We start from the raw sequence: 11,568 nt of genomic DNA, 5'->3' as shown, positions 1-11,568 counted from the left end.
GGGGATTACATGAGATGATAATATGGTTCTATAAACAAACAACACTGACCTGACAATACAGGGGCAAAAAAAGCCATTCCTGAGAATTAGGGCTGTGGAAATTAAAGATTAATTCCTCGATTATTCGTTAATATTTTTGATCGATAAACATTTTTTTGATCGATCAAAATACTCACCTCTCCGTCGGCTTCCGGGTCTTCAAAGAGTTCAGTTGGAGATCCGGACACGTCACGGACATCGCCGTCACCTGACTCCCCCCCCCCCTTCCCCAAGTGCCTCTGTCTGCTAACGAAGGGAAGGGGGAGGAGTCCGGGGACGTTAAAGTTCTGATTGAACATAATGCGTACGGGGAGGAGCTACACATGACATCACCTGCTGCTACCCTACAGAACTAACACGATTGTCGGCTTTACATTCTGTGTTTTTATCATCTTTATGTGAGTAGTTTGTGTTTGAACACAAAAATTAAATCTTATACTTTGAGCACTTAGATCTTTTCTTTCTACCCATGACCTGGCGTCCTTGCTGAGATCTAGGGAGACGTGAGAGAAGTTTATGGTCCGTGTTAACCCTTTTGATACCCGCTTGCATGACCACCTGTTTGCACAGAGGTCCATGCCATAAGGTGGAAGTAATTAGTTAGATCGGAGGTGGAGGGATTGTCACGCTACTGTGAAAAAATTACTTACGTCAGTGCTACAGTTTGAATTTAAAATGTATTTGTGTGAACTGTGAAGTTAAGTCATGGATTGTAGAAACAAACTAGTGTCGGGTGATTGTATATAGTGTATACCACATTTACTACTGACTAAGTTGCAATGCAAGGAGATCAGCTAAAAGTAGTTGGATCTGTATGTGTGTTATAATTAATCAAAATTAGCCGATTAATCGATTTAAAAAAATAGATTAATTGAACGTGAACATTTTAATCAGTAACAGCCCTACTGATAATATCTTGACTAAAACAAGCAATCGTTAGAATGAATGGGCAACAAAGGAAATCACAACTATATGTTGGCAACAAACAGACAATAATGATAATACAAGAGTAACAAATGAGCTATTGTGACAATATGCAGCAATAACAGTGAGAGTAGTGACAATAAGGGTGATCTTTCCGGCTGGGTTCACTCTTAATTTGCATTCGGCTCACAGCAGGGGTCCGGTGTGTCCCTGCTCTCTATTTCAGAGATGAATCAGGCCCAAATTATCACCTGAATTCGGACCTGAAACTGAGCCAAAGACGCACAGGACCCCTGTGCAAGCCCTTCCTCAGCTGCTGTGGAGATGTGTGAACCGCACTAGTGTGAACGCAGTCTAAGGCTTGATTCACACTAACGTGTTTTTTGATGCATTTTGCAGAAATGCAGGGACATTTTTTAACATGGGTTCCTATGAAACATGTTCACATCTATGCATTTTTGTGCCTCTGCGTTTTTGGAAAGGGTCGGGGACTTTTTTTCATGCAAAATGCAGCGTTTTGCATGTAATAGAAGTCAATGGACCCGCATCAAAAACGCAAGTACTGCGTTTTTACCACGTTTTTACTGTGATTTTGCCGCGATTTACGTTTAGCGTTTTTTTTCTCATTTTTTTTCACTGTATATATCTGGTTGCTAAGCAACCACAGTGTAAAAAAAAAAAAAAACACAAAATGCGGCAAAATCGCAGTAAAAACGCGTGTCCAAAAACTCGGCAAACACCGCAAAAAGCACTGCAAAAACGCTCAAAAGCAAAGCCTAAGGCTGGATTCACACCTATGCAGTTTTAGTGCTTTTTGCATTTTGCAGATTTACACTACAGTCCATTTAACATGGTTTCCTATGGGACACGTTCTGTAGTGCAAATATGCAAAATGCAAAAAGCACTAAAACTGCATAGGTGTGAATCCAACTTAAAGGTGTATGAGCAACATTGTGTCAGATAGCACAAACAGCTTCAACAAATATAAATCTAATAAGTGACGCTGATACTACCCAAATATCCGCTTTCACATTCTGGATTCACACCTATGCATTTTTAGTGCTTTTTGCATTTTGCAGACTTGCACTACAGAATGTGTTCCATAGCAAACCATATTAGGTTGGATTCACATCTATGCATTTTTAGTGCTTTTTTTGCATTTTGCAGATTTGCACTACAGTCCATTTACCATGGTTTCCTATGGAACACATTCTGTAGTGCAAATCTGCAAAATGCAAAAAGCACTAAAAACTGCTAATATGAGTCCATATTATCTAACATCCACAGCAGAGCCAGATACTTAGACCTGGTTCACACATATGCAGGGGCGGACTGACCATTGGGCCACTCGGGCACTGCCCGAGGGCCCCATGCCACTAGGGGGCCCCATCAGGGTTGCCAGCCTCAGTAAAACCAGGGAAAGTATGTAGAAATCTGCGTTTTTTTTACATCTGTCTCTGAAATGTCCCTTACCGACATCCTTTTGGTCTAAAAATCCCAAGATTATAGCTGCCACACCTCTACAGTACCTTCTCAGCCAATAGAAACATGTCTGTGTATACTGTGTGATTATATACTGTGCGTGTGTGGTTTGTGTATACTGTGTGGCCCCATAATGTCTGATTGCCCGGGGGTCCCATAATCTCCTATTGCCCGGGGGCCCCATGAGTTGTCAGTCCGCCCCTGCACATATGCATTTTTTAGGGTGTTTTCAGTTTTGCAGAAACACATTAGAGTCCATTTAACTTGGTTTCCTATGGATGTAGTTCACAGGTGTGCATTTTATGGAAAGGGCCAAGGACTTTTTTTCAGGTTTTTGGTTCCATAGACTTCAATGTATGAAAACCGTGTATTGAAAAATGCAAAATACACCTGCAATATGCAAACTGCAACCTGCATAGGTGTGAATCAGGCCTTAGGCTGGATTCACACCTATGCATTTTTGGTGCTTTTTGCATTTTGCAGATTTGCACTACAGTCCATTTAAAATGATTTCCTATGCAACGTGTTCTATAGTGCAAATCTGCAAAATGCAAAAAGCACTAAAATGGATAGGTGTGAATCCAGCCTTATTGTCCATCTGTAGTAGAAAAATTAGGAAATGTGTCCATCTCCGTCATGTAATAATTTTATTCTATATTTTCAATGGTCATATCTAAGGCCTGGTTCAAACCTATGCAGGTTGCAGTTTGCATATTCCAGGTGCATTTTGCATTTTTCAATACACGTTTTTGATCCATTGAAGTCTATGGAACCAAAAACCAGAAAAAAAAATCCCTGGTCATTTCCATAAAATGGACGTATGTGAACTACATCCATAGAAAACCATGTTAAATGGACTGTAGTATGTTTCTGCAAAAGTAAAACACACAAAAAAATGCATTGGTGTGAACCAGGCCTTACGCTGGATTCACACCTATGCATTTTTGTGCTTTTTGCATTTTGCATATTTGCACTACAGGACGTGTTCCATAGGAAACCATGTTAAATGGACTGTAGTGCAAATCTGCAAAATGCAAAAAGCACTAAAAATGCATAGGTGTGAATCCAGCCTTAAGCCCCATACACACTATCAGATTTTCTGCTGAGTTTTTCCTTCAGATTTACCAAAACCATATAATATGAGGTCAAACCTTAGGAGTTTGAATTTGTATGCAATCAGACAGGCCCTTCTATTACATGGTTTTGGTAAATCTGAAGGAAAATCTCAGCAGGAAATCTGATAGTGTGTATGGGGCTTTAGAAGTCTTTGGTGATTATTGTGTATGTTGTATGACTGTCTTCTTTCTATCTTGTGAATGGCCTGTATCATTCCAGTGTTCGCCTGTTTCTGTCTTTTGTCTGTCCCATGACATCCGTGTGTGTGTGCTGTATGCATATCATGGCTGTTCTATATTAATAACCACTTCAGATCCAGAATGTTTATCCCCTAGGCCAGTGATGGAGAACCTTAGCACCCCAGATGTTTTGGAACTACAATTCCCATGATGCTCAACTACTTTGCAGAGTGCATTAACATCATGGGAAATATAGTCCCAAAACATCTGGGGTGCCAAGGTTTGCCATCACTGTCCTAGGCCATTTTATGTGATACGCCACTGCATTACTTTAACTGACAATTGCGCAGTCTTGCAACACTATACCAAAATAAAATGTATGTTCCTTTTCCCACAAATAGAGCTTTCTTTTGGTTGTAATTGATCACCTCTACATTTTTATTTTTTGCTCTATAAACAAAAAAAATACGGCAATTTTATTTTTATTAACCAATCGTTTTTATTGATTTTTTAAATGTGTTATAAGAATAAAATAGGTTACATTCCAATTTTCATAGTTTCAAAACATGTAGTTTAACTTATTAATACAGGTAAAATCTTCAATGTTTAAGTGGGTTACGATTTCTATAACATCAAATCATATAGTTCAGCTCAATCAACATGTCTAATCTCAAGAGTATAGTACAGGGTTTACCATCAGAGATACAGGAATTATATGAATACTGCTGCTCTAGACCACTGTGACCAGGGGAGCCATTCTGAATGTGTTTTAGTAATCAGGGGTTTGCTAGAGGCTAACGTTAGTTTGTAGCTGTAGTGCAGGTTAACTAGGTCAAGAGTGTTTTCTATAGTTGGTGTCTGGCTAGTTTTCCAGAGTCTGGTTACGCTTAGTCTGGCTGCTAGGAGAATATAAGTTACTGCCTGTCTGAGGGGGGTGAGGATCAATTCTATCGACAGATTTAGTAGTGCTAATGCTGGTGAAGGAAGTACCTGGCTCTGTGTAATATCCGCCAAGGCCGAGGCCGTAGTAGGTCTTCTTTCGCTGCATTACACCTCCAACGGATGTCTGAAGTAGTGTTACTAAATGATGCTAATTTTGTGGGTGTTAGGTACCAATCTAAGGGTGTGTTTTGGGCGAGTTCCCAAAGTGCAGAGTATTGAGTGGATCTGTAGATAGAAAGCAATGCTGTCTGCCATTGTGTTTCAGTGAAGTTTTGGCCCTTGTCTATTTCCCAGTGAAGGTGTGATTTAGATTTATTGAATACACGTTTTTGGTGAAAGGAGTTATAAAAAAGAGAAATTACTTTTATTTTTGAAATCGGAGTTGGTCAGATATGTCCATACACTAGGAGGTAGTGTGTATACTGGGCTTGTTATTTTGGAAATGCAGTGTTTTACTCAAAAGTAGATGAAGAATTCTGTGGAGGGAAGACTGGACTTTTTTTGTAGTTGAGGAAATGTCATTAGGTTTATCCCCTGGAATAGGTCCTGTATGTGTGTTTTGCCATTTGATTTTCAAGGAGCTTGCGAAAGGTCTGTGGAGAACTGGTGTAGTATTTCTATTGGGAGAGGTGTGGAGAAGGTTCAATGTTGCGTTGTTTCTAAATTAGCTAACTTCTTACAAGCTAGAGCATCGTTGGGAGTAGTGCTGTTGGGATGGGATAACCAAGGGGAGCCCCCAGTAACTATAATGCCGCGTACACACGGTCGAACTGTTTGACGTACTTAGTCCGTCATACAATCCGACGTACAATCCAGCGTACTTTCCACTGAACGGACTTGACCACACACGGATACCCAAACAGTCCGACGAAAGCTTGCGCGATGACGTACAGCACGTACGACGGGACTAGAAATAGGAAGTCCAAGACACAGCAAAGCCCTGTAAATCCTTTCTGGGCATGCGCCATTCTTAGTCCGTCGGACTAGCATACTGACGACCGTATTGTACGCTGAAACCAAAGTACGACGGACAGATTTTTGGAAAAACCGAAATTCTTAGTACTCCGGACTGCACGCTGAAAAAGTCCGCTGAAGCCCACACACGAGCGGATTGTCCGCTGAAATGTGTTTCAACGGACTAAGTACGTCAAACAGTTTGACCGTGTGTACGCGGCATCATTGTAGATTAGTGTGTCTAAACATTGCTGCCTCTAGTTGACCCCATAAAACGTGGGGATATGGTTGGAACAAATCTTGTAGTTGGGTCAGGACTGATGCCAAGTAATAATCTTCAAAATCTATGGATCCTGCTCCTCCTGCAAATTTATGTTTACTGAGTTTAGCGTGAGTGCATCAAGGTTTCTTCTCTTGCCATAAAATTTTTTTACGTTTGGTTTGGAGAGATTTAAAATAGGATCCCAGGATAGGGATGTGGATGGTTCTAAATGGGTAGAGTAGTTGAGGTAGGTGTATCATTTTGAATGATGCAACTTATTTTTTTCAAGGTGTTGGATGTCTTTCTGATGTTTGGTAAGAAGTTATTTGTAAAAAGGTTTTTCGTTGATTTTGTTAACTGTAGTTCTAGATAGGTTATGTCGTTTTCTGCCCAAGTGTAAGAGTATTGGGCTTGGAGTAAACTTCTGGTTGTGGCATCTAGGCCTAAATCTAGTATATACGATTTTGTTGCATTCATCTTATAGTAGGATACTCTACTAAACCAATGAAGGATTCTTTGTACCCCTGCCAGGGAAGAAGTCACGTTAGTGAGCATGAGAATAACATCATCCACAAAAAGACTAATTTTGTGGGACGTTTGGCCTCCTGAAATCCTGATATCTTGGGGCTTTATCTGTTATGTTCCGCTAGGGGTTCCATAAGCAAATTAAAAATTAGTGGGGATAATGGGCAGCCCTGTCCAGTGCCGTTGGTTATGTGAAGTGTTTGGCATAACATGTCAGCTGAGAATACTTGGGCTGACGGAGTGGAGTATAATGCTAGTAAAGCTTTTAAGATTTGTTCCCTGAATCCATATTTTTGGAGGACCTTCTAAAGGTATGACCAATGTATCCTGTCGAACGCCTTCTTTGCGTCCAATGAAAGGAGCAGAGAAGGTGTTCCGCTGGACTCAGCATAGTGTATGACGTCTATCATTCTGCTGGTGGCATCTGATGCTTGTCGTCCAATGGTGAAACCAGACTGATCTTTATGGATTAGTGAGGGCATAATTTTGAGTAGTTGTGTGGCAATTGTTTTTGCATAAATTTTCAGGTCTAAGTTTAGGAGAGAGATCAGACGAAAGTTTTGGGGGGCTTCCGACTCCTTCCCTGGTTTTGGTAGAGTTATAATCAATGCTTGCAGGGATTCACAAGGGAAAAATGAAGAGGAGGCAGCATTGTTAAATAGAACAGTTAGGTGTGGTGCTAGTTGGTGGGTGAATTGTTTAAAACTCTCCTGTGAGTCCATCAGTACCTGGTGCTTTACTTGGAGGGTGGGTTTTGATGGTCGCTATGATTTCTTGTTCTGTGAAAGGGTTATTTAGATGGGTCAGTTGTTCTGCTGTCAGTGCTGGGAGTTTAATTTGGTTTAGGAACTCATTAATATCCTCAGATGTGTGTTGGAATGTGTCAGGATCTTGTTTTAGATTGTACAAATCACTGTAGCATGCGCTGAAAGCATCAGCTATTGCTTGGGGGTTTCTTAGTTTTTCCTTTGTGTGGGGATGATGTATATATTCTATTTTGTTTTTAGTTCTCCTACCTTTGATGCGCCAAGCTTTATTGGAGGTGGAGTATGATGTACCTTTTAGTTTCCTCTGTGTATTTTCAAAGGATTGGAGAAGGTGTAGCCTGAGTTTTTGTCTGAGGGATAATAATTGTGCTGAGTATGATGATTGGGGATTCGATTTATTTTACCTTTCTATGTTGGTTATTTGGGACATAAGAGTGTCTATACATTGCATCCTCTTCTTTTTGTAATGGGAGCTCAGTTTAATCAGTATACCTCTTATAAACGCTTTGTGCACGTTCCACACCACACCTGGGACGGACACAGAGCCAATGTTGTGTTCAAAATAATCGGATAGTTGGTCATTTATCTCTGGAGAAAAGGGTGGGTGTTGTAGAATGTAGTTATTTGCTCACCATTAAAAGGTGTTATTTTGTTGTACAGAGTCTGATCTAAAAATGGTGATAGGGGAATGATCCGACCGTGTGGATTACAGATGCACTAATTTTTAACCATTTATCTGTGAGAAAGAGATTGATTCTTGAATCGGTTTTATGAAGAGGGGAGAAGTATGTGTAGTCTCTCTCTGATCCATGGTGGCAACACCAGATATCAAATAGATCTTATGTGCAGAGGAAATTTTTCAGGGGGGGTTCGCTTCACTTTGCTGCAGAGGTGGAGTCTAGTTGAACTTCTGAAACTAGGTTAAAATCTCCATATAGGATTAAGTGTCCTTGTTGCATAGGTGTAACAATTCGCATAAGCTTGCGGAGAAACTGCATTTGGTGGACGTTTTGGGCATAGACATTTGTGAGTGTGTAATCAATTTTGTTGATGGTACAGACAAGGATAATGTATCGACCATTTGGGTCTAAAGGGAGTTGTTTAAGTTGGAAAGTGACCGTATTTTTCACCACTATTAGTACTCCTCTTTTTTTGGAGGTGAAAGAGGCTGTGTAAATATGAGGGAAGTGTTTGTTCATACATACTGGGGCAGCTGAAGATGTAAAATGCACTTCTTGCACACAAAGGATGTCGCCTTTCAGGTCTTGGGCTGTTTTCCAAAATGAGTGTCTTTTTGCCGGGTGGTTAAGGCCATTTGCATTAAAGGACAGTACTATAAGTGGCATTTTTGGTGGTGTAGGGATGACCCTTAAAGTCACAAACACTTACAGTTAGTTGTAAGAGGATGAGGTCCATGGTCTAGAAGACAGATGTTGTTAGTTGTAGTCTCTGATGTTCCTGGTTGATATGTGAGAGACAGAGAGCTGTAAAATAACAAGGTTAATAACAGAAAGAGATCTGAACAAGAAAAAATTGGAACTTGTAGAACACTAGATTTGGGTGGGTTTACCATCGTTTAGAACGATAGGTGGAGTAAAGAAATGTGGAGTTCAACTAAACCACTACGGGGAGGAAACAATAGTCAAGTGTTGACTGCATTAATGAATCTGACAGCCAATAGCTGGGGAGAAGTTCATCTGTGTAGAGTAGGGAGGAGTCGAACACCCCCCCGGTTTGGTTCACACCAGAACCTTTGAACGGACCTAAAATTCGTACGAACTTTAGAGCGCTATTAAAGTCTATGGGACTCGAACGTTTGAAATCAAAAGTGCTAATTTTAAAGGCTAAAATGCAACAGAGAACACCAGCAATAAGGGGTATCTTCAGGTGTATACTGTGCTGGAGGCACAAAACACCCACTTTAACTTCTGCAGATGCCCGTATTAGAGAACACCAGCAATAAAGGGTAGATACAAGTGTATACTGTACTGTGCTGGAGGCACACAACACCCACTAACTCCTGCAGATGCCTGTATTAGAGAACACCAGCAAAAAGGGTAGATACAGGTGTATATTTTGCTGGAGGCACACAACACCCAATAACTCCTGCAAATGCCTTTATTATAGAACACCCGCAGTAAAGGGTAGATACAGGTGTATACTGTGCTGGAGGCACACAACACCCACTAACTCCTACTGATGCCTTAATTACATAAAAACAGCAATAAAGGGTAGATACAGGTGTATACTGTGCTGGAGCAACACAACACCACTATAACTTTAAGATGCCTGAGAAAAGAACACACTGTCCCTGCCTATCTAGCTATTTCCCTGCACGCTGGAACACACTTCACAAGGCTGCTGTGCTGGCAGCCATATATAGTGTGGGGCGTGTACTAAACCCCTGAGCTATAATTGGCCACAGGCATCCTGCCTGTGGCCAATTATGGCTCTCTTCACTGCCAGCGCTGTGATTGGCCAAGCATGCGGGGTCACACTGTATGTTTGGTCAATCATGAGCCGGCAATGCACTGCGATGGCGTAGTGCATTGTGGACCATTTGTGCCACACAAATTTGGTGTGAACGGTCCACAAAGTTCTGAATTCGCCGAACTCGCCGAACAGACGAAGGCCGATGTTCGATTCGAACACCGACCTCATCCGTAGTGTAGAGATATAGGCCCATTAGAACTCAAAACTTCGATTCTGATCAGGTGCAATATTTCCCTTGGGTGCGGCGTGATGGATGAGGTCCACGTTGTTCCAGCTGTGGATTGGATTCCTGAGGTAGCTCAGGAATGATTCCCCAAGCATGCCGCTTTTGAGGGTATTGATCACACCCATACCATTTCTTGTTACGATCAGTGTTGCTGGGTAGCACCACTTAAATTGAATTTTGTGGTTGTGGAGGCCTTTATTGACAGGGTTTAGTTGACTCCTCAATTGCAGGGTATATTTTGAAAGATCTGGGAAAAGTAGAATTCCATCATATGGTGTAGGGAGCGGTGAGCTTCTTCTTTTATGTGGAAGAAGTGCACTATCGTTAATACAGCTTTAAGGATGGAGGCTGCTAGGTGAGATGGTTTAGCAATCCTGTGGATTTGATTGATGAACAGATCTCTAGGTGAGGCATCAGGAAGAATCATATGCATGAGCTCTTTGGCATATTTGGGAAGGCCCTCCCAGTTTTATATTGTTCCTTCTGGATCTAAATCAGGCAAATTGGCCCTTACCCAGGATTGTTCTTCTCTCACTTCATCCTATGTGTTGATTAGATCATTGACAGTTGTGATACATTCCTCCATGCTGTTTTCTATGTGTGACACTCTTTCATCCAGGACATGCACTTTGGTGGATATCTTGGTGAATAAAGATGATAGATCAGTCATTATTGAGGATTGGAGTGATAACAGCATGTCTTTTATGGTGGTATCAATCACCAGTTGTCCTGTAGTGGGGAATGAGGCCATGGATGTGTGTAAGGCCTGGTTGGATTGGAAGGGGTTGAAAGCCTGGGCCTCAATTTGTGCAGTTTTTTCAGGCAGGAATCATTCGTCCTCTTGTGGGACATGGCTGGCTGAGATGTCTGGGTGATTAGAAATCAGGATGGCCATGGATTTTCCATGAGATTGGGCCTGTGTTGCTCATATTCTCTCCCACGGCTGACGAGCTCTGTGTCAAGGCGGCCATCTCCGGTGCTGGAAGACAATGCCCCCAAGACATATACATATATATATATATATATATTTTACTTTGTGCTATAAAACATATCTACAAAAAAAAAAATAATCTAATTTCTTCATCAATTTAGGCCAATATGTATTCTGCTACATAGTTTTGGTAAAAAAAATCCCAATAAGCTTATATTTGTTGGTTTTTGCAAAAGTTATAGTGTTTACAAACTATAGGATAGATTTATGGATTTTTTATATATTTATTTATTTTTACTAGTAATGGTGGCAATCAATGACTTATAGCGGGACTGCGATATTGCGGCAGAGAAATTGGACACCTAATGCCACGTACACACGATCAGACTATCCAGCGGACTTAGTCTGGCGGACCAGAGTCCGCCGGACAATTTGACCATGTGTGGGCTCTGGCGGACTTTTTCTTCCCAAAATTTACTTTCCAAATGAGCGGACTTGCCCACACACGAACTGACTTTTCCGGCAGACTAGGTCCAGTGGACAATCTGCTGGACTTTTGGTGGAGGTCTGCCGGACTTTCCAAATGAATGGACTTGCCCACCCACAGACTAAAATCCGTTCATTTTGAACGTGACTTCAGGTACGAGGGGACTAGGGAGATTGACACCTCGCGAGCCCCGTTGCCTGGTATGGGTCTTAAGGGTAACCCTCATCCCGAAAGATGGCAT

This window comes from Lithobates pipiens, unplaced genomic scaffold (genome assembly GCF_037356315.1).
Source record: "Lithobates pipiens isolate NorthernLeopardFrog02 unplaced genomic scaffold, aLitPip1_a1.2 Scaffold_10, whole genome shotgun sequence".
Classification (NCBI taxonomy): Eukaryota; Metazoa; Chordata; class Amphibia; order Anura; family Ranidae; genus Lithobates; species Lithobates pipiens.
Note: the sequence above shows the minus strand (reverse complement) of the source record.